The sequence below is a fragment of the Triticum dicoccoides genome, chromosome 3B, assembly GCF_002162155.2.
Source record: "Triticum dicoccoides isolate Atlit2015 ecotype Zavitan chromosome 3B, WEW_v2.0, whole genome shotgun sequence".
NCBI lineage: Eukaryota > Viridiplantae > Streptophyta > Magnoliopsida > Poales > Poaceae > Triticum > Triticum dicoccoides.
In genome coordinates this window covers 426,138,278-426,160,464 of record NC_041385.1, presented here as the reverse complement: position 1 = coordinate 426,160,464, position 22,187 = coordinate 426,138,278, and positions in this window count along the sequence as shown.

Below are 22,187 nucleotides of genomic sequence, written 5' to 3'. Positions count from 1 at the left end.
CCCTATTATGTTGTGACGTTTGGTAGCACACAAAGTGTTCCTCCAGTATTCGGGAGTTGCATAATCTCATAGTCATAGGAACATGTATAAGTCATGAAGAAAGCAATAGCAATATACTAAACGATCAAGTGCTAAGCTAATGGAATGGGTCAAGTCAATCACATCATTCTCTAATGATGTGATCCCGTTCATCAAATGACAACTCATGTCTATGGCTAGGAAACTTAACCATCTTTGATTAACGAGCTAGTCAAGTAGAGGCGTACTAGTGACACTTTGTTTGTCTATGTATTCACACATGTACTAAGTTTCCGGTTAATACAATTCTAGCATGAATAATAAACATTTATCATGATATAAGAAAATATATAAATAACAACTTTATTATTGCCTCTTGGGCATATTTCCTTCAGTCTCCCACTTGCACTAGAGTCAATAATCTAGATTACATTGTGATGATTCTAACACCCATGGAGTCTTGGTGCTGATCATGTTTTGCTCATGAGAGAGGCTTAGTCAACAGGTCTGCAACATTCAGATCCGTAAGTATCTTGCAAATCTCTATGTCCCCTTCTGACACTTGATGACAGATGGAATTGAAGCGTCTCTTGATGTGCTTGGTTCCCTTATGAAATCTGGATTCCTTCGCCAAGGAAATGGCTCCAGTATTGTCACAAAAGATTTTCATTGGACCCGATGCACTAGGTATGACACCTAGATCGGATATGAACTCCTTCATCCAGACTGCTTCATTTGCTGCTTCCGAAGCAGCTATGTACTCTGCTTCACACGTAGATCCCGCCACGACGCATTGCTTAGAACTGCACCAACTTATAGCTCCATCGTTCAATAAAAATATGTATCCGGTTTGTGACTTAGAGTCATCCGGATCAGTGTCAAAGCTTGCATTGACGTAATCATTTACGACGAGCACTTGATCACCTCCATAAACGAGAAACATATCCTTAGTCCTTTTCAGGTATTTCAGGATGTTCTTGACCGTTGTCCAGTGATCCACTCCTGGATTACTTTGGTACCTCCCTGCTAAACTAATAGCAAGGCACACATCAGGTCTGGTACACAGCATTGCATACATGATAGAGCCTATGGCTGAAGCATAGGGAACATCTTTCATTTTCTCTCTATCTTCTGCAGTGGTCGGGCATTGAGTTTGACTCAACTTCACACCTTGTAACTCATGCAAGAAACCTTTCTTTGCTTGATCCATTTTGAACTTCTTCAAAACTTTATCAAGGTATGTACTTTGTGAAAGTCCAATTAGGCGTCTTGATCTATCTCTATAGATCTTAATGCCCAATATATAAGCAGCTTCACCGAGGTCTTTCATTGAAAAACTCTTGTTCAAATATCTTTTTATGCTATCCACAAATTCTATATCATTTCCAATCAATAATATGTCATCCACATATAAATTAGAAATGCTATAGAGCTCCCACTCACTTTCTTGTAAATACAGGCTTCTCCAAAATTCTGTATAAAACCATATGCTTTGATCACACTATCAAAATGTTTATTCCAACTCCGAGAGGCTTGCACCAGTCCATAAATGGATCGCTGGAGCTTGCACACTTTGTTAGCATCCTTTGGATCAATAAAACCTTCGGGTTGCATCATATACAACTCTTCTTCCAAAAATCCATTTAGGAATGCAGTTTTTACATCCATTTGCCAAATTTCATAATCATAAAATGCAGCAATTGCTAACATGATTTGGACAGACTTAAGCATCGCTACGGGTGAGAATGTCTCATCATAGTCAACTCCTTGAACTTGTCGAAAACCTTTTGCAACAAGTCAAGCTTTGTAGACAGTAACATTACCGTCTGCGTCGGTCTTCTTCTTGAAGATCCATTTATTCTCTATGTCTTGCCAATCATCGGGAAGTCAACCAAAGTCCACACTTTGTTCTCATACATGGATCCCATCTCAGATTTCATGAGCTCAAGCCATTTCACAGAATCTGGGCTCATCATCGCTTCCTCATAGTTCGTAGGTTCGTCATGGTCAAGTAACATGACCTCCAGAATAGGATTACTGTACCACTCTGGTGCGGATCTTACTCTGGTTGACCTACGAGGTTCGGTAGTAACTTGATCTGAAGTTTCATGATCATTATCATCAGCTTCCTCACTAATTGGTGTAGGGATCACAGGAACTGATTTCTGTGATGAACTACTTTCCAATAAGGGAGCAGGTACAGTTACCTCATCAAGTTCTACTTTCCTCCCACTCACTTCTTTTTAGAGAAACTCCTTCTCTAGAAAGGATCCATTCTTAGCAACAAATATCTTGCCTTCGGATCTGTGATAGAATGTGTACCCAACAGTTTCCTTTGGGTATCCTATGAAGACACATTTCTCCAATTTGGGTTCGAGCTTATTAGGTTGAAGCTTTTTCACATAAGCATCGCAGCCCCAAACTTTAAGAAACGACAACTTTGGTTTCTTGCCAAACCACAGTTCATAACGCGTCCTCTCAACGGATTTAGATGGTGCCCTATTTAATGTGAATGCAGCTGTCTCTAAAGCATAACCCCAAAATGATAGCAGTAAATGAGTAAGAGACATCATAGATCGCACCATATCTAATAAAGTGCGGTTACAATGTTCGGACACACCATTACGCTGTGGTGTTCTGGGTGGTGTGAGTTGCGAAACTATTCTGCTTTGTTTCAAATGAAGATCAAACTCGTAACTCAAATATTCTCCTCCACGATCAGATCGTAGAAACTTTGTTTTCTTGTTACGATGATTTTCCACTTCACTCTAAAATTCTTTGAACTTTTCAAATGTTTCAGACTTGTGTTTCATCAAGTAGATATACCCATATCTGCTCAAATCATCTGTGAAGGTGAGAAAAAAACGATACCCGCCGCGTGCCTCAATATTCATTGGACCACATGCATCAGTATGTATGATTTCCAACAAATCTGTTGCTCGCTCCATTGTTCCGGAGAACGGAGTTTTAGTCATCCTGCCCATGAGGCATGGTTCGCAAGTACCAAGTGATTACAAAAGTCCATCTTAATGGAGTTTCTTCATGCGCTTTACACCAATATGACCTAAACGGCAGTGCCACAAATAAGTTGCACTATCATTATCAACTCTGCATCTTTTGGCTTCAATATTATGAATATGTGTGTCACTACTATCGAGATTCAATAAAAATAGACCACTCTTCAAGGGTGCATGACCATACAAGATATTACTCATATAAATAGAACAACCATTATTCTCAGATTTAAATGAATAACCGTCTTGTATCAAACAAGATCCAGATATAATGTTCATGCTCAACGCTGGCACCAAATAACAATTATTCAGGTCTAAAACTAATCCCGAAGGTAGATGTAGAGGTAGTGTGCTGACTGCGATCACATCGACTTTGGAACCATTTCCCACGTGCATCGTCACCTCGTCCTTAGCCAATCTTCACTTAATCCATAGTCCCTGTTTTGAGTTGCAAATATTAGCAACAGAACCAGTATCAAATACTCAGGCACTACTGCGAGCATTAGTAAGGTACTCATCAATGACATGTATATCACATATACCTTTGTTCACTTTGCCATCCTTCTTATCCACCAAATACTTGGGGCAGTTCCACTTCCAGTGACCAGTCCCTTTACAGTAGAAGCACTCAGTCTAAGGCTTAGGTCCAGACTTGGGTTTCTTCACTTGAGCAGCAACTTGCTTGCCGTTCTTCTTCAAGTTCCCCTTCTTCCCTTTACCCTTTTTCTTGAAACTGGTGGTCTTGTTGAGCATCAACACTTGATGCTCCTTCTTGATTTCTACCTTCGCAGCCTTTAGCATTGCGAAGAGCTCGGGAATTGTCTTGTTAATCCCATGCATATTATAGTTCATCACGAAGCTCTTGTAGCTTGCTGGTAGTGATTGAAGAATTCTGTCAATGACACTATCATCAGGAATATTAACTCCCAGTTGAATCAAGTGATTGTTATACCCAAACATTTTGAGTATATGTTCACTGACAAAACTATTCTCCTCCATCTTGCAGCTATAGAACTTATTGGAGACTTCATATCTCTCAATCCGGGCATTTGCTTGAAATATTAACTTCAACTCCTAGAACATCTCATATGCTCTATGACGTTCAAAACATTTTTGAAGTCCCGGTTCTAAGCCATAAAGCATGGCACACTGAACTATCGAGTACTCATCAGCTTCCCTCTGCCTGACATTCACAACGTTCGGCGTTGCTCCTGCAGCGGGTCTTGTACCTAGCGGTGCTTCCAGGACATAATTCTTCTGTGTAGCAATGAGGATAATCCTCAAGTTACGGACCCAGTCCGTGTAATTGCTACCATCATCTTTCAACTTAGCTTTCTCTAGGAACGCATTAAAATTCAACGGAACAACAGCACGGGCCATCTATCTACAACAACATAGACATGCAAAAAACTATCAGGTACTAAGTTCATGATAAATTAAAGTTCAATTAATCATATTAATTAAGAACTCCCACTTAGATAGACATCCCTCTAATCATATAAGTGATCACGTGATCCAAATCAACTAAACCATGTCCGATCATCACGTGAGATGGAGTAGTTTTCAACGGTGAACATCACTATGTTGATCATATCTACTATATGATTCACGCTCGACCTTTCGGTCTCAGTGTTCCGAGGCCATATCTGCATATGCTAGGCTCGTCAAGTTTAACCTGAGTATTCTACGTGTGCAAAACTGGCTTGCACCCGCTGTATGTGAATGTAAAGCTTATCACATGATAACCCACAAGTATAGGGGATCGCAACAGCTTTCGAGGGTAGAGTATTCAACCCAAATTTATTGATTCGACACAAGGGGCGCCAAAGAATATTCTTGAGTATTAGCAGTTGAGTTGTCAATTCAACCACACCTGGATAACTTAGTATCTGTAGCAAAGTGTTTAGTAGCAAAAGTGGTATGATAATAATAGTAGCGGTAGCAAAAGTAAAGATAAATGTTTTTGGGTTTTTGTAGTAGTTGTAACAGTAGCAACGGAAAAGTAAATAGGCGAAGAACAATATGTGAAAAGCTCGTAGGCAATGGATCAGTGATGGATAATTATGTCGGATGCGATTCCTCATGCAATAGTTATAACATAGGGTGATATAGAACTAGCTCCAATTCATCAATGTAATGTAGGCATGTATTTCGTAAATAGTCATACATGCTTATGGAAAAGAACTTGTATGACGTCTTTTGTCCTACCCTCCCGTGTCTAGCGGGGTCCTTATGGAAACTAAGGGATATTAAGGCCTCCTTTTAATAGAGAACCGGACCAAAGCATTAACACATAGTGAATACATGAACTCCTCAAACTACGGTCATCACCGAGAAGTGTCCCGATGATTGTCACTTCGGGGTTGTCGGATCATAACACATAATAGGTGATTATAGACTTGCAAGATAGGATCAAGAACACACATATATTCATGAAAACATAATAGGTTCAGATCTGAAATCATGGCACTCGGGCCCTAGTGACAAGCACTAAGCATAGCAAAGTCATAGCAATCTCAAAACATAGTGGATACTAGGGATCAAACCCTAACAAAACTAACTTGATTACATGGTAAATCTCATCCAACCCATCACCGTCCAGCAAGCCTATGATGGAATTGCTCACGCAGAGCGGTGAGCATCATGAAATTGGTGATGGAAGATGGTTGATGATGACGACAGCGACGAATCCCCCTCTCCGGAGCCCCGAACAGACTCCAGATCAGCCCTCCCGAGAGAGATTAGGGCTTGGCGGCGGCTCCGTGTCGTGAAACGCGATGAAACTTTCTCCTTGATTGTTTTCTCCCCGAGACGGAATATATGGAGTTGGAGTTGAGGTCGGAGGAGGTCCAGGGGGCCCACGAGATAGGGGGCCGCGCCCTAGGGGGGCGCCCCCTTTCTCATGGACAGGCTGTGGGCCCCTGGCATTAATTCTTTCGTCAAAAATTCTTATTAAATCTGAAAAATGCCTCCGTGGATTTCCAGGACATTCCGAGAACTTTTCTTTTCTACACATAAAACAACATCATGGCAGTTCTGCTGAAAACAGCGTCAGTCCGGGTTAGTTTCATTCAAATCATGCAAGTTAGAGTCCAAAACAAGGGCAAAAGTGTTTGGAAAAGTAGATACGTTGGAGACGTATCAACTCCCCCAAGCTTAAACCTTTGCTTGTCCTCAAGCAATTCAGTTGATAAACTGAAAGTGAAAAAGAAAAACTTTTACAAACTCTGTTTGCTCTTGTTGTTGTAACATGAAAAGCCAGCATTCAAGTTTCAGCAAATATTATGAACTAACCATACTAACAATAAAACATAGGTCTTACAATTACTCATATCAATAACAAAATCAGCTAGCGAGCCATAATAATAAAACTCGGATGACAATACTTTCTCAAAATAATCATAACATGATATAACAAAATGGTATCTCGCTAGCCCTTTCTGAGACCGCAAAACATAAATGCAGAGCACCTTTAAAGATCAAGGACTGACTAAACATTGTAATTCATGGTAAAAGAGATCCAGTCAAGTCATACCCAATATAAACTAATAATAATGAATGCAAATGACAGTGTGCTCTCGGGCGGGTGCTTTTTAATAAGAAGGGTGATGACTCAACATAGAAAGTAAATAGATAGGCCCTTCGCAGAGAGAAGCAGGGTGCCAGAGCTCGATTTTAAAATAGAGATTGAATAACATTTTGAGCGGCATACTTTTGCTGTCAACGCAACAACTATGAGATGGTTGTATCTTCCATACTACATGCATTATAGGCAGTTCCCAAACAGAATGGTAAAGGTTTATACTCCCCCAACCACCAACAAGCATCAATCCATGGCTTGCTTGAAACAACGAGTGCCTCCAACATACAACAGCCCTGGGGGAGTTTTGTTTAGTTATTTTGATTTGCTTTGATCTTTTTGGATCATGGGACTGAGCATCCCGGTTACCGGCCCTTTCTCGTGAATGAGGAGCGGAGTCCACTCCTCTTGAGAATAACCCACCTAGCATGGAAGATATAGGCAGCCCTAGTTGAAACATGAGCTGCTCGAGCATACAAAACAGAATTTCATTTGAAGGTTTGGAGTTTGGCACATACAAATTTACTTGGAACGGCAGGTAAATACCGCATATAGGTAGGTATAGTGGACTCATATGGAACAACTTTGGGGTTTAAGGAGTTTGGATGCACAAGCAGTATTCCCGCTTAGTACAGGTGAAGGTTAGCAAAAGACTGGGAAGCGACCAACTAAGAGAGCGACAACAGTCGTAGACATGCATTAAAATTAATTTACACCGAGTACAAGCATGAGTAGGATATAATCTACCATGAACATAAATATCATGAAGGCTATGTTGATTTGATTCAACTACATGCGTGAACATGTGCCAAGTCGAGTCACTCAATTCATTCAAAGGAGGATACCATCCCATCATACCACATCATAATCATTCTAATAGCATGTTGGCACGCAAGGTAAACAATTATAACTCATAGCTAATCAATCATGGCACAAGCAACTATAATCTCTAAATGTCATCGCAAATATTTTTACTTCATAATAGCTGACTCAGGAACGATGAATCATCATATTTACAAAAACAAGAGAGGTCGAGTTCATACCAGCTTTTCTCATCCCAATAAGTCCATCATATATCATCATTATTTCCTTTCACTTGCACGACCGAACGATGTGTATAATAATAAGAGTGCACGTGCATTGGACTAAGATGGGATCTGCAAGCATTCAACTCAAGAGAGAAGACAGGTAATATGGGCTCTAAATTAAATAAACAATCATGCATATAAGAGCCACTAAGCATTTTCAATATGGTCTTCTCGACCCCCAAAAGAAAGAAGAGAAAATAAAACTATTTACACGGGAAAGCTCCCAACGAGTAAAAGAAGAACGAGAAATCTTTTTGGGTTTTCATTTTAATTTCTACTACAAGCATGGAAATTAAACTAACTATTTTTTTTGGTTTTTCTTAAGGTTTATCAAACACACAAGAAGAAAACTAGAAAAAGAAATTTAAACTAACATGGATAATACAATGAAAGAGTATGAGCACCAACGACTAGTGTGTGAACATGAATGTAAAGTCGGTGAGAAATACGTACTCCCCCAAGCTTAGGCTTTTGGCCTAAGTTGGTCTAATACCAAGGACCGCCGCTACTCTCCCCGGTGTAGTGGGAGGTGTAATCAGGATACCACTGGCTGGTCATCTCCGGATCCCACTGGACAAATGATGCACGATAAGGGTCCAATTCAGGTTCCGGCTCAGGTTCAGGTTCCAAAGTAAAAGCTTGGGCTAGATGGTTGTTCACCGCCTCCGGCGTGACAAGACGACTTTCTGCAAGCAAATCAAATAACAGAGGTGCAGGCAAAATAATAAACTCAAAGTGTTTCTTATTGAATCTAAGTCTATACAGGAGCATCTTCTCTTCGTTGTCAACAATAAACTTGTGTGCTACCATGCTCTTGTAATCTAAAATGTGAGGAGCTAATTTTGTCTCCTCCTCCTCAAGGTGCCTAATGGGTGTCTGAAAATGTTCGGCAAGACGTGCAGCATAGATACCTCCAAATATGGGGCCTTTTGTAGGATTCAGGGCTAGCCGTTTAGCAACGACGGCACCCATACTAAAATTATCGTCTCCTAGCAAAGCATGTTGAAGAATAATAATATCTGGAATGCTCAAATTTCCACTATTTCCACGACCAATCAAGCATCTACTAGCAAATATGGCAAAGTAGCGTAAAACAGGAAAGTGTATGCTAGAGACTTTTGCCTCAGAGCCCTTCTTTGGCTCTTCTATAGCAATAGTTTTAACGAAGCCATCCACATCTTCACGATGGGGTTCCTCTAATTCTCCCTCATAAGGTATCCTACATACCGCGCAAAAATGATGTAAAGACATTTCTTTGAATTCATCATATAAATGAAATGATACTGCAGGCGGTGACTTCTTAGGATAATAATAAAAGTTTTGCACGAAAGTATTGGTAAGTAAGAGATACTGATCGATTCGGTCATTCAAGAAATTGGTGAGGCCTGCAGTCCCGATTAAAGCATAGAAGTCTTCATGAATTCCGGCTTCTTTCAAGAAATCCTCACACGGCCATTCGCATGACCGTACTTCTGCTAAGCGAGGAAGATTATACTTGGGTTTTTCCTTCTCTTTGTCTTGTTTTTCCTTAGTTGGCTAGAAGAGCCTTTAAAGAGCCTCCTTAACATTTTTCTAAAAATTTCTGAAATTTTAGTAACTTCAAAATAAAAGTGAATAAAACTAAACAAGATTGATAGCAACTACTCCTACAAGTGCCTAGAGCCTATATCATGCATTGGAATTGCTTGAGACCTCAAAAATTTAACATGCAAGCTCAAGAACATGGTCACCTATGCAGCAAAAATTGGCAATGAATAAAGCACTAGAACAAAAACTAATTGGACCAATGGAGGAGTCACATACCAAGCAACAATCTCCCAAAGCAGTTTTGTGAATGGAGCTTTGAGCTAAGAGATCGAAAATCGCAGCAAAACGAGCTAGAACTCGGGCTTGAGCTGGATGGGGATTTTTTTGGGTAGAAGATGAAGTGTGTGGGTGCTGACATAAGTGGAGGGCGGCCACCAGGGGCCCACGAGACAGGGGAGCGCGCCCTACAGGGGGGGGGCGCCCTCCTCTCTCGTGGCCTGGTGCTTGCCCCTCCTGCAGTGTTTTGAGTGCTTAAATCCTCAAATATTCTAGAAAAAATCATACTAAATTTGTAGGGCATTTGGAGCACTTTTATTTTCGAACTATTTTTTAATGCACGGATAATTCAGAAAACAGACGAATAATACTATTTTTGCTTTATTTATTCTAAATAACAGAAAATAAAAAGAGGGTACAGAAGGTTGTGCCTTCTAGTTTCATCCATCTCGTGATCATCAAAATGAACCCACTAACAAGGTTGATCAAGTCTTGTTAACAAACTCATTCCGAATAACACGGAACCGGAGAAATTTCGAATAACACTAAGTTACCTCAACGGGGATATGAAAATCCCCAACAATAAGAATATCATACTTTTTCTTGACAGTAGGGAGAGGAAATTCAAAACCTCCAAAAATGATAGTTGGAACTTTTTCAATTGAATTGATGCTATGAACTTGAGATTGTTTCCTCGGAAAGTGTATCGTATGCTCATTACCATTAACATGAAAAGTGACATTGCCTTTGTTGCAATCAATAACAGCCCCTGCAGTATTAAGAAAAGGTCTAACAAGGATAATAGACATACTATCGTCCTCGGGAATATCAAGAATAACAAAGTCCGTTAAGATAGTGACATTTGCAACCACAACAGGCACATCCTCACAAATACCAACAGGTACAGCAGTTGATTTATCGGCCATTTGCAAAGATATTTCAGTAGGTGTCAACTTATTCAATTCATGTCTACGATATAAAGAGAGAGGCATAACACTGACACCGGCTCCAAGATCACATAAAGCAGTTCTAACATAGTTTCTTTTAATAGAGCATGGTATAGTTGGTACACCCGGATCTCCAAGTTTCTTTGGTATTCCACCTTTAAAAGTGTAATTAGCAAGCATGGTGGAAATTTCAGCTTCCAGTATCTTTCTTTTATTTGTGATGATATCCTTCATATATTTAGCATAGGGATTTACTTTGAGCATATCAGTTAAGCGCATACGTAAGAAAATAGGTCTAATCATTTCAGCAAAGCGCTCAAAATCCTCATCATCCTTTGACTTGGATGGTTTAGGAGGAAAGGGCATGGGTTTCTGAACCATGGTTCTCTTTCTTTACCGTGCTTCCTAGCAACAAAATCTCTCTTATCATAATGTTGATTCTTTGATTGTGGGTTATCAAGATCAACAGCAAGTTAAATCTCTACATCATTGTCTTTGCTAGGTTGAGCATCAACATGAACATTATCATTAACATTACCACTAGGTTCATGTTCATCACCTGATTGTGTTTCAGCATCAGAAATAGAAATATCATTGGGATTCTCAGGTGTGTATATAGTGGGTTCATTAGAAGCATGCAAAGTCCTATCATTTTTATTTTTCTTCTTTTTAGAAGAACTAGGTGCCTCTAAATTATTTCTCTGAGAATCTTGCTCGATTCTCTTAGGGTGGCCTTCAGGATACAAAGGTTCCTGAGTCATTCTACCAGTTTTAGTAGCCACTCTAATCGCAAAGTCATTTTTATTATTCAATTCATCAAGCAAATCATTTTGAGCTTTAAGTACTTGCTCAGCTTGAGTAGCAACCATAGAAGCATATTTGCTAACGCGGTGAAGTTCATCTTTAACTCTAGCAAGATTATCACCTACGCGTCCTATCTCGAAAGCATTATTCTTTAACTCTCTACCAACATAAGCATTAAAACTTTCTTGTCTAGCCATAAAGTCATCGAACTCATCTAAGCATGGGCTATGAAATTTAGTAGAGGGTATTTCAACTTTATCATATCTATAGAGAGAATTTACCTTTACTACCTGTGTCGGGTTATCAAGACAATGTGGTTCTTCAGGCGGTAAATTAAGACCATGTATTTCTTCAATAGGAGGTAAATTCTTAACATCTTCGGCTTTAATACCTTTTTTTTCATTGATTTCTTTGCCTCTTGCATATCTTCAGGACTGAGAAATAAAACACCTCTCTTCTTCGGAGTGGGTTTAGGAATAGGCTCAGGAGTTGGCTCAATTGGTTCAGGAATTACTTCAGGAACTGGCTTAGGAAGAGTCCAATTATTTTCATTAGTCAACATATTATTCAATAGTATTTCAGCTTCGTCGATTGTTCTTTCCCTGAAAACACAACCAGCACAACTATCCAGGTAGTCCTTGGAAGCATCGGTTAGTCCATTATAAAAGATATCAAGTATTTCGTTTTTCTTAAGAGGATGATCGGGCAAAGCATTAAGTAATCAGAGAAGCCTCCCCCAAGCTTGTGGGAGACTCTCTTCTTGGATTTGCACAAAATTATATATTTCCCGCAAGGCAGCTTGTTTCTTATGAGCAGGGAAATATTTAGCAGAGAAGTAATAAATCATATCCTGGGGACTACGCACACAACCAGGAGCAAGAGAATTATACCAAGTCTTAGCATCACCTTTCAATGAGAACGGAAATATCTTAAGGATATATAAATAGCGAGACTTCTCATCATTAGTAAACAGGGTGGCTATATCATTCAACTTGGTAAGATGTGCCACAACAGTTTCAGATTCAAGGCCATAAAAAGGATCAGATTCAACTAAAGTAATAATATCAGGATCAACAGAGAATTCATAATCCTTATCAGTAACACAGATAGGTGAAGTAGCAAAAGTAGGATCGGGCTTCATTGTAGCATTAAGAGACTGTTGCTTCCATTTAGCTAATAATTTCTTAAGATCATTTCTATCATTGCAAGCAAGAATTTCCATAGCAGCTTCTTCATTCATAACATAACCCTTAGGAACAACAGGTAATACATAATCATTGGGGGGACCTTCATCATCACTATCATCAGTAATAGGATCTTCAGTAATTTCATTCCCCCTAAATCTAGCAAGTTGTTCATCTAGAAATTCACCTAATGGCAAAGTAGTATCATGCACAGAAGTAGTTTCATCATGCATAGCAGAAGTGGCATCATCAATAACACGCGACATATCAGAATTCATAGCAGTAGTAGGTTTAGGTGTCGCAAGCTTACTATGAACGGAAGGAGAATCTAGTGCAGAGCTAGATGGCAGTTCCTTACCTCCCCTCGTAGTTGAGGGCAAAATAGTAGTTCGATCATCTTTCAAGTTCTTCATAGTGATCAACAGATATAAATCCCAAGTGACTCAAAGAATAGAGCTATGCTCCCCGGAAACGACGCTAGAAATTTGTCTTGATAACCCACAAGTATAGGGGATCGCAACAGCTTTCGAGGGTAGAGTATTCAACCCAAATTTATTGATTCGACACAAGGGGAGCCAAAGAATATTCTTGAGTATTAGCAGTTGAGTTGTCAATTCAACCACACCTGGATAACTTAGTATCTGCAGCAAAGTGTTTAGTAGCAAAAGTGGTATGATAATAATAGTAGCAGTAGCAAAAGTAAAGATAAATGTTTTTGGGTTTTTGTAGTAGTTGTAACAGTAGCAACGGAAAAGTAAATAGGCAAAGAACAATATGTGAAAAGCTCGTAGGCAATGGATCAGTGATGGATAATTATGCCGGATGCGATTCCTCATGCAATAGTTATAACATAGGGTGATATAGAACTAGCTCCAATTCATCAATGTAATGTAGGCATGTTTTCCATAAATAGTCATACGTGCTTATGGAAAAGAACTTGTATGACGTCTTTTGTCCTACCCTCCCGTGTCTAGCGGGGTCCTTACGGAAACTAAGGGATATTAAGGCCTCCTTTTAATAGAGAACCGGACCAAAGCATTAACACATAGTGAATACATGAACTCCTCAAACTACGGTCATCACCGAGAAGTGTCCCGATTATTGTCACTTCGGGGTTGTCGGATCATAACACATAATAGGTGACTATAGACTTGCAAGATAGGATCAAGAACACACATATATTCATGAAAACATAATAGGTTCAGATCTGAAATCATGGCACTCGGGCCCTAGTGAAAAGCATTAAGCATAGCAAAGTCATAGCAACATCAATCTCAAAACATAGTGGATACTAGGGATCAAACCCTAACAAAACTAACTTGATTACATGGTAAATCTCATCCAACCCATCACCGTCCAGCAAGCCTATGATGGAATTGCTCACGCAGAGCGGTGAGCATCATGAAATTGGTGATGGAGGATGGTTGATGATGACGACAGCGACGAATCCCCCTCTCCGGAGCCCCGAACAGACTCCAGATCAGCCCTCCCGAGAGAGATTAGGGCTTGGCGGCGGCTCCGTGTCGTGAAACGCGATGAAACTTTCTCCTTGATTGTTTTCTCCCCGAGACGGAATATATGGAGTTGGAGTTGAGGTCGGAGGAGGTCCAGGGGGCCCACGAGATAGGGGGCCGCGCCCTAGGGGGGTGCCCCCTTTCTCATGGACAGGCTGTGGGCCCCCTGGCATTAACTCTTTCGCCAAAAATTCTTATTAAATCTGAAAAGTGCCTCCGTGGATTTCCAGGACATTCCGAGAACTTTTCTTTTCTACACATAAAACAACATCATGGCAGTTCTGCTGAAAACAGCGTCAGTCCGGGTTAGTTTCATTCAAATCATGCAAGTTAGAGTCCAAAACAAGGGCAAAAGTGTTTGGAAAAGTAGATACGTTGGAGATGTATCAACTCCCCCAAGCTTAAACCTTTGCCTGTCCTCAAGCAATTCAGTTGATAAACTGAAAGTGAAAAAGAAAAACTTTTACAAACTCTGTTTGCTCTTGTTGTTATAACATGAAAAGTCGGCATTCAAGGTTCAGCAAATATTATGAACTAACCATACTAACAATAACACATAGGTCTCACAATTACACATATCAATAACAAAATCAGCTAGCGAGCCATAATAATAAAACTCGGATGACAACACTTTCTCAAAATAATCATAACATGATATAACAAAATGGTATCTCGCTAGCCATTTCTGAGACCGCAAAACATAAATGCAGAGCACCTTTAAAGATCAAGGACTGACTAAACATTGTAATTCATGGTAAAAGAGATCCAGTCAAGTCATACCCAATATAAACCAATAATAATGAATGCAAATGACAGTGTGCTCTCCAGCGGGTGCTTTTTAATAAGAAGGGTGATGACTCAACATAGAAAGTAAATAGATAGGCCCTTCGCAGAGGGAAGCAGGGTGCCAGAGCTCGATTTTAAAATAGAGATTGAATAACATTTTGAGCGGCATACTTTTGCTGTCAACGCAACAACTATGAGATGGATGTATCTTCCATACTACATGCATTATAGGCAATTCCCAAATAGAATGGTAAAGGTTTATACTCCCCCAACCACCAACAAGCATCAATCCATGGCTTGCTCGAAACAACGAGTGCCTCCAACATACAACAGCCCTGAGGGAGTTTTGTTTAGTTATTTTGATTTGCTTTGATCTTTTTGGATCATGGGATTGGGCATCCCGGTTACCGACCCTTTCTCATAAATGAGGAGCGGAGTCCACTCCTCTTGAGAATAACCCACCTAGCATGGAAGATATAGGCAGCCCTAGTTGAAACATGAGCTGCTCGAGCATACAAAACAGAATTTCATTTGAAGGTTTGGACTTTGGCACATACAAATTTACTTGGAACGGCCGGTAAATACCGCATATAGGTAGGTATAGTGGACTCATATGGAACAACTTTGGGGTTTAAGGAGTTTGGATGCACAAGCAGTATTCCCGCTTAGTACAGGTGAAGGCTAGCAAAAGACTGGGAAGCGACCAACTGAGAGAGCGACAACAGTCGTAAACATGCATTAAAAATTAATTTACACCGAGTATAAGCATGAGTAGGATATAATCTACCATGAACATAAATATCATGAAGGCTATGTTGATTTGATTCAACTACATGCGTGAACATGTGCCAAGTCGAGTCACCCAATTCATTCAAAGGAGGATACCATCCCATCATACCACATCATAATCATTCTAATAGCATGTTCGCACGCAAGGTAAACCATTATAACTCATAGCTAATCAAGCATGGCACAAGCAACTATAATCTCTAAATGTCATTGAAAATATGTTTACTTCATAATAGCTGACTCAGGAATGATGAATCATCATATTTACAAAAACAAGAGAGGTCGAGTTCATACCAGCTTTTCTCATCCCAATAAGTCCATCATATATCATCATTATTGCCTTTCACTTGCACAACCGAACGATGTGTATAATAATAAGAAAGCACGTGCATTAGACTAAGCTGGGATCTGCAAGCATTCAACTCAAGAGAGAATACAAGTAATATGGGCTCTAAATTAAATAAACAATCATGCATATAAGAGCCACTAAGCATTTTCAATATGGTCTTCTCGACCCCCAAAAGAAAGAAGATAAAATAAAACTATTTACACGGGAAAGCTCCCAACGAGTAAAAGAAGAACGAGAAATCTTTTTGGGTTTTCATTTTAATTTCTACTACAAGCATGGAAATTAAACTAACTAATTTTTTTTTGTTTTTCTTAAGGTTTATCAAACACACAAGAAGAAAACTAGAAAAAGAAATTTAAACTAACATGGATAATACAATGAAAGAGTATGAGCACCGACAACTAGTGTGTGAACATGAATGTAAAGTCGGTGAGAAATACGTACTCCCCCAAGCTTAGGCTTTTGGCCTAAGTTGGTCTAATACCAAGGACCGCCGCTACTCTCCCTAGTGTAGTGGGAGGTGTAATCAGGATACCACTGGCTGGTCATCTCCGGATCCCACTGGACAGATGATGCACGATAAGGGTCCAATTCAGGTTCCGGTTCAGGTTCAGGTTCTGGAGTAAAAGCTTGGGCTAGATGGTTGTTCACCGCCTCCGGCGTGACAAGATGACTTTCTACAAGCAAATCAAATAACAGAGGTGCAGGCAAAATAATGAACTCAAAGTGTTTCTTATTGAATCTAAGTCTATACAGGAGCATCTTCTCTTCGTGGTCAACAATAAACTTGTGTGCTACCATGCTCTTGTAATCTAAAATGTGAGGAGGTAATTTTGTCTCCTCCTCAAGGTGCCTAATGGGTGTCTGAAAATGTTCGGCAAGACGTGCAGCATAGATACCTCCAAATATGGGGCCTTTCGTACGATTCAGGGCTAGCCATTTAGCAACGACGGCACCCATACTAAAAGTGTTGTCTCCTAGCAAAGCATGTTGAAGAATAATAATATCTGGAACGCTCAAATTTCCACTATTCCCACGACCAATCAAGCATCTACTAGCAATTATGGCAAAGTAGCGTAAAACAGGAAAGTGTATGCTAGAGACTTTTGCCTCAGAGCCCTTCTTTGGCTCTTCTACAGCAATAGTTTTAACGAAGCCATCCACATCTTCACGATGGGGTTCCTCTAATTCTCCCTCATAAGGTATGCTACATACCATGCAAAAATGACGTAAAGACATTTCTTTGAATTCATCATATAAATGAAATGATACTGCAGGCGGTGACTTCTTAGGATAATAATAAAAGTTGTGCACGAAAGTACTGGTAAGTAAGAGATACTGATCGATTCGGTCGTTCATGAAACCGGTGAGGCCTGCAGTCCCGATTAAAGCATAGAAGTCTTCATGAATTCCGGCTTCTTTCAAGAAATCCTCACACGACCATTCACATGACCATACTTCTGCTAAGCGAGGAAGATTATACTTGGGTTTTTCCTTCTCTTTGTCTTGTTTTTCCTTAGAGCTTTGGCTAGAAGAGCCATTAAAGAGCCTCCTTAACATTTTTCTGAAAATTTCTGAAATTTTAGTAACTTCAAAATAAAAGTGAATAAAACTAAACAAGATTGATAGCAACTACTCCTACAAGTGCCTAGAGCCTATATCTTGCATTGGAATTGCTTGAGACCTCAAAAATTTAACATGCAAGCTCAAGAACATGGTCACGTATGCAACAAAAATTTGCAATGAATAAAGAACTAGAACAAAAACTAATTGGACCAATGGAGGAGTCACATACCAAGCAACAATCTCCCAAAGCAGTTTTGCGAATGGAGCTTTGAGCTAAGAGATCAAAAATCGTAGCAAAACGAGCTAGAACTTGGGCTTGAGCTGGATGGGGATTCTTTTGGGTAGAAGATGAAGTGTGTGGGTGCTGGCATAAGTGGAGGGGGGCCACCAGGGTGTTGGGGAACGTAGCAGAAATTCAAAATTTTCCTACGTGTCACCAAGATCTATCTATGGAGAGACTAGCAACGAGGGGAAGGAGAGTGCATCTACATACCCTTGTAGATCGCTAAGCGGAAGCGTTCAAGTGAACGGGGTTGATGGAGTCGTACTCGTCGTGATTCAGATCACCGATGATCCTAGTGCCGAACGGACGGCACCTCCGCGTTCAACACACGTACAGCTCGACGATGTCTCCCACGCCTTGATCCAGCAAGGAGAGAGGGAGAGGTTGAGGAAGACTCCATCCAGCAGCAGCACAACGGCGTGGTGGCGATGGAGGAGCGTGACAATCCTGCAGGGCTTCGCCAAGCACCTACGGGAGAGGAGGAGGTGTCACGGGAGGGAGGGAGGCGCCAAGGGCTCAGGTATGGATGCCCTCCCTCCCCTCCACTATATATAGGGGCAGGGGAGAGGGGGGAGGCACAGACTTGCCCCTTCCTCCAAGGAAGGGGTGCGGCTAAGAGGGGGGGAGGAGTCCATCCTCCCCAAGGGACCTCGGAGGTGCCTTCCCCTTTTAGGACTCTCCCCTTTTTCCTATATCTTGGCGCATGGGCCTCTAGGGGCTGGTGCCCTTGGCCCATGTAGGCCAAGGCGCACCCCCTACAGCCCATGTGGCCCCCCGGGGCAGGTGGCCCCACCCGGTGGGCCCCGGGGACCCTTCCGGTGGTCCCGGTACAATACCGATGACCCCGAAACTTGTCCCGATGGCCGAAACAGGACTTCCTATATATAAATCTTTATCTCCGGACCATTCCGGAACTCCTCGTGACGTCCGGGATCTCATCCGGGACTCCGAACAACATTCGGTAACCACATACAAACTTCCTTTATAACCCTAGCGTCATCGAACCTTAAGTGTGTAGACCCTACGGGTTCGGGAGACATGTAGTCATGACCGAGATGTTCTCCGGTCAATAACCAACAGTGGGATCTGGATACCCATGTTGGCTCCCACATGTTCCACGATGATCTCATCGGATGAACCACGATGTCAAGGACTCAATCAATCCCGTATACAATTCCCTTTGTCTAGCGGTATGGTACTTGCCCGAGATTCGATCGTCGGTATACCGATACCTTGTTCAATCTCGTTACCGGCAAGTCTCTTTACTCGTTCCGTAACACATCATCCCGTGATCAACCCCTTGGTCACATTGTGCACATTATGATGATGTCCTACCGAGTGGGCCCCGAGATACCTCTCCGTTTACACGGAGTGACAAAATCCCAATCTCGATTCGTGCCAACCCAACAGACACTTTCAGAGATACCCGTAGTGTACCTTTATAGCCACCCAGTTACGTTGTGACGTTTGGCACACCCAAAGCACTCCTACGGTATCCGGGAGTTGCACAATCTCATGGTCTAAGGAAATGATACTTGACATTAGAAAAGCTTTAGCATACGAACTACATGATCTTGTGCTAGGCTTAGGATTGGGTCTTGTCCATCACATCATTCTCCTAATGATGTGATCCTGTTATCAACGACATCCAATGTCCATGGTCAGGAAACCGTAACCATCTATTGATCAACGAGCTAGTCAACTAGAGGCTTACTAGGGACATGGTGTTGTCTATGTATCCACACATGTATCTGAGTTTCCTATCAATACAATTCTAGCATGGATAATAAACGATTATCATGAACAAGGAAATATAATAATAATCAATTTATTATTGCCTCTAGGGCATATTTCCAACACGGGGCAGGTGGCCCCACCCGGTGGGCCCCCGGGACCCTTCCGGTGGTCCCGGTACAATACCGATGACCCCGAAACTTGTCCCGATGGCCGAAACAGGACTTCCTATATATAAATCTTTACCTCCGGACCATTCCGGAACTCCTCGTGACGTCCGGGATCTCATCCGGGACTCCGAACAACATTCGGTAACCACATACAAACTTCCTTTATAACCCTAGCGTCATCGAACCTTAAGTGTGTAGACCCTACGGGTTCGGGAGACATGTAGTCATGACCGAGATGTTCTCCGGTCAATAACCAACAGCGGGATCTGGATACCCATGTTGGCTCCCACATGTTCCACGATGATCTCATCGGATGAACCACGATGTCAAGGACTCAATCAATCCCGTATACAATTCCCTTTGTCTAGCGGTATGGTACTTGCCCAAGATTCGATCGTCGGTATACCGATACCTTGTTCAATCTCGTTACCGGCAAGTCTCTTTACTCGTTCCGTAACACATCATCCCGTGATCAACCCCTTGGTCACATTGTGCACATTATGATGATGTCCTACCGAGTGGGCCCAGAGATACCTCTCCGTTTACACGGAGTGACAAAATCCCAATCTCGATTCGTGCCAACCCAACAGACACTTTCAGAGATACCCGTAGTGTACCTTTATAGCCACCCAGTTACGTTGTGACGTTTGGCACACCCAAAGCACTCCTACGGTATCCGGGAGTTGCACAATCTCATGGTCTAAGGAAATGATACTTGACATTAGAAAAGCTTTAGCATACGAACTACATGATCTTGTGCTAGGCTTAGGATTGGGTATTGTCCATCACATCATTCTCCTAATGATGTGATCCCGTTATCAACGACATCCAATGTCCATGGTCAGGAAACCGTAACCATGTATTGATTAATGAGCTAGTCAACTAGAGGCTTACTAGGGACATGGTGTTGTCTATGTATCCACACATGTATCTGAGTTTCCTATCAATACAATTCTAGCATGGATAATAAACGATTATCATGAACAAGGAAATATAATAATAATCAATTTATTATTGCCTCTAGGGCATATTTCCAACAGTCTCCCACTTGCACTAGAGTCAATAATCTAGTTCACATCGATATGTGATTAACACTCAAGGTCGCATCCCCATGTGACTAACACCCAAAGAGTTTACTGGAGTCAATAATCTAGTTCACATTTACCATGTGATTAACACTCGATGAGTTCTGGGTTTGATCATGTTATGCTTGTGAGAGAGGTTATAGTCAATGGGTCTGATCCTTTCAGATCCGTGTGTGCTTTACAAATCTCTATGTCATCTCCTAGATGCAGCTACCACGTTCTATTTGGAGCTATTCCAAATAACTGTTCTACTTGAAGCTATTCTAAATTGTTGCTCCATTATACGTATCCGGTATCTCTACTCAGAGCTATCCGGATAGGTGTTAAGCTTGCATCGACGTAACCCTTTACGACGAACTCTTTTACCACCTCCATAATTGAGAAAATTCCTTAGTCCACTAGTTACTAAGGATAACTTTGACCGCTGTCCTGTGATCCATTCTTGGATCACTCTTGTACCCCTTGACTGACTCATGGTAAAGCACACTTCAGGTGCGGTACACAGCATAGCATACTGTAGAGCCTATGTCTTAAGCATAGGGGACGACCTTCGTTCCTTTCCCTCTATTCTGCCATGGTCGAGCTTTAAGTCTTAACTTCATACCTTACAACTCAGGCAAGAACTCCTTCTTTGACTGGTCCATCTTGAACACCTTCAAGATCACGTCAAGGCATGTGCTCATTTGAAAGTACTATTAAGCGTTTTGATCTATCCTTATAGATCTTGATGCTCAATGTTCAAGTAGCTTAATCCAGGTTTTCCATTGAAAACACTTTCCAAATAACCCTATATGCTTTCCAGAAATTCTACGTCATTTCTGATCATTAATATGTCAACAACATATACTCATCAGAAATTCTATAGTGCTCCCACTCACTTCTTTGGAAATACAAGTTTCTCATAAACTTTGTATACACCCAAAATCTTTGATCATCATCAAAGCATACATTCCAACTCCGAGATGCTCACTCCAGTCCTCAGAAGGATTGCTGGAGCTTTGCATACTTATTAGCATATTTCAGGATAGACAAAACCTTCCGGTTGTATCACATACAACCTTTCCTCAAGAATCATTGAGGAAACAATGTTTTGACATCCTATCTGCAAGATTTCATAAATAATGCAGTAATTGCTAGTATAATTCCAACAGACTCTTAGCATCGCTACGAGTGAGAAAGTCTCATCGTAGTCAACTCCTTGAACTTGTTGAAAAACATCTTAACGACAAGTCGAGCTTTCTCAATGGTGACACTTACCATCATTGTCTGTCTTCCTTTCAAAATCCATCTGCACTCAACAGCCTTACGACCATCGAGTTGTTCTGCCAAAGTCTACACTTTGTTTTCATACATGGATCCTATCTCGGATTTTATGGTTTCTAACCATTTGTCGGAATTTGGGCCCACCATCGCTTCTCCATAGCTCGTAGGTTCATTGTTGTCTAGCAACATGACCTTCAAGACAGGATTACT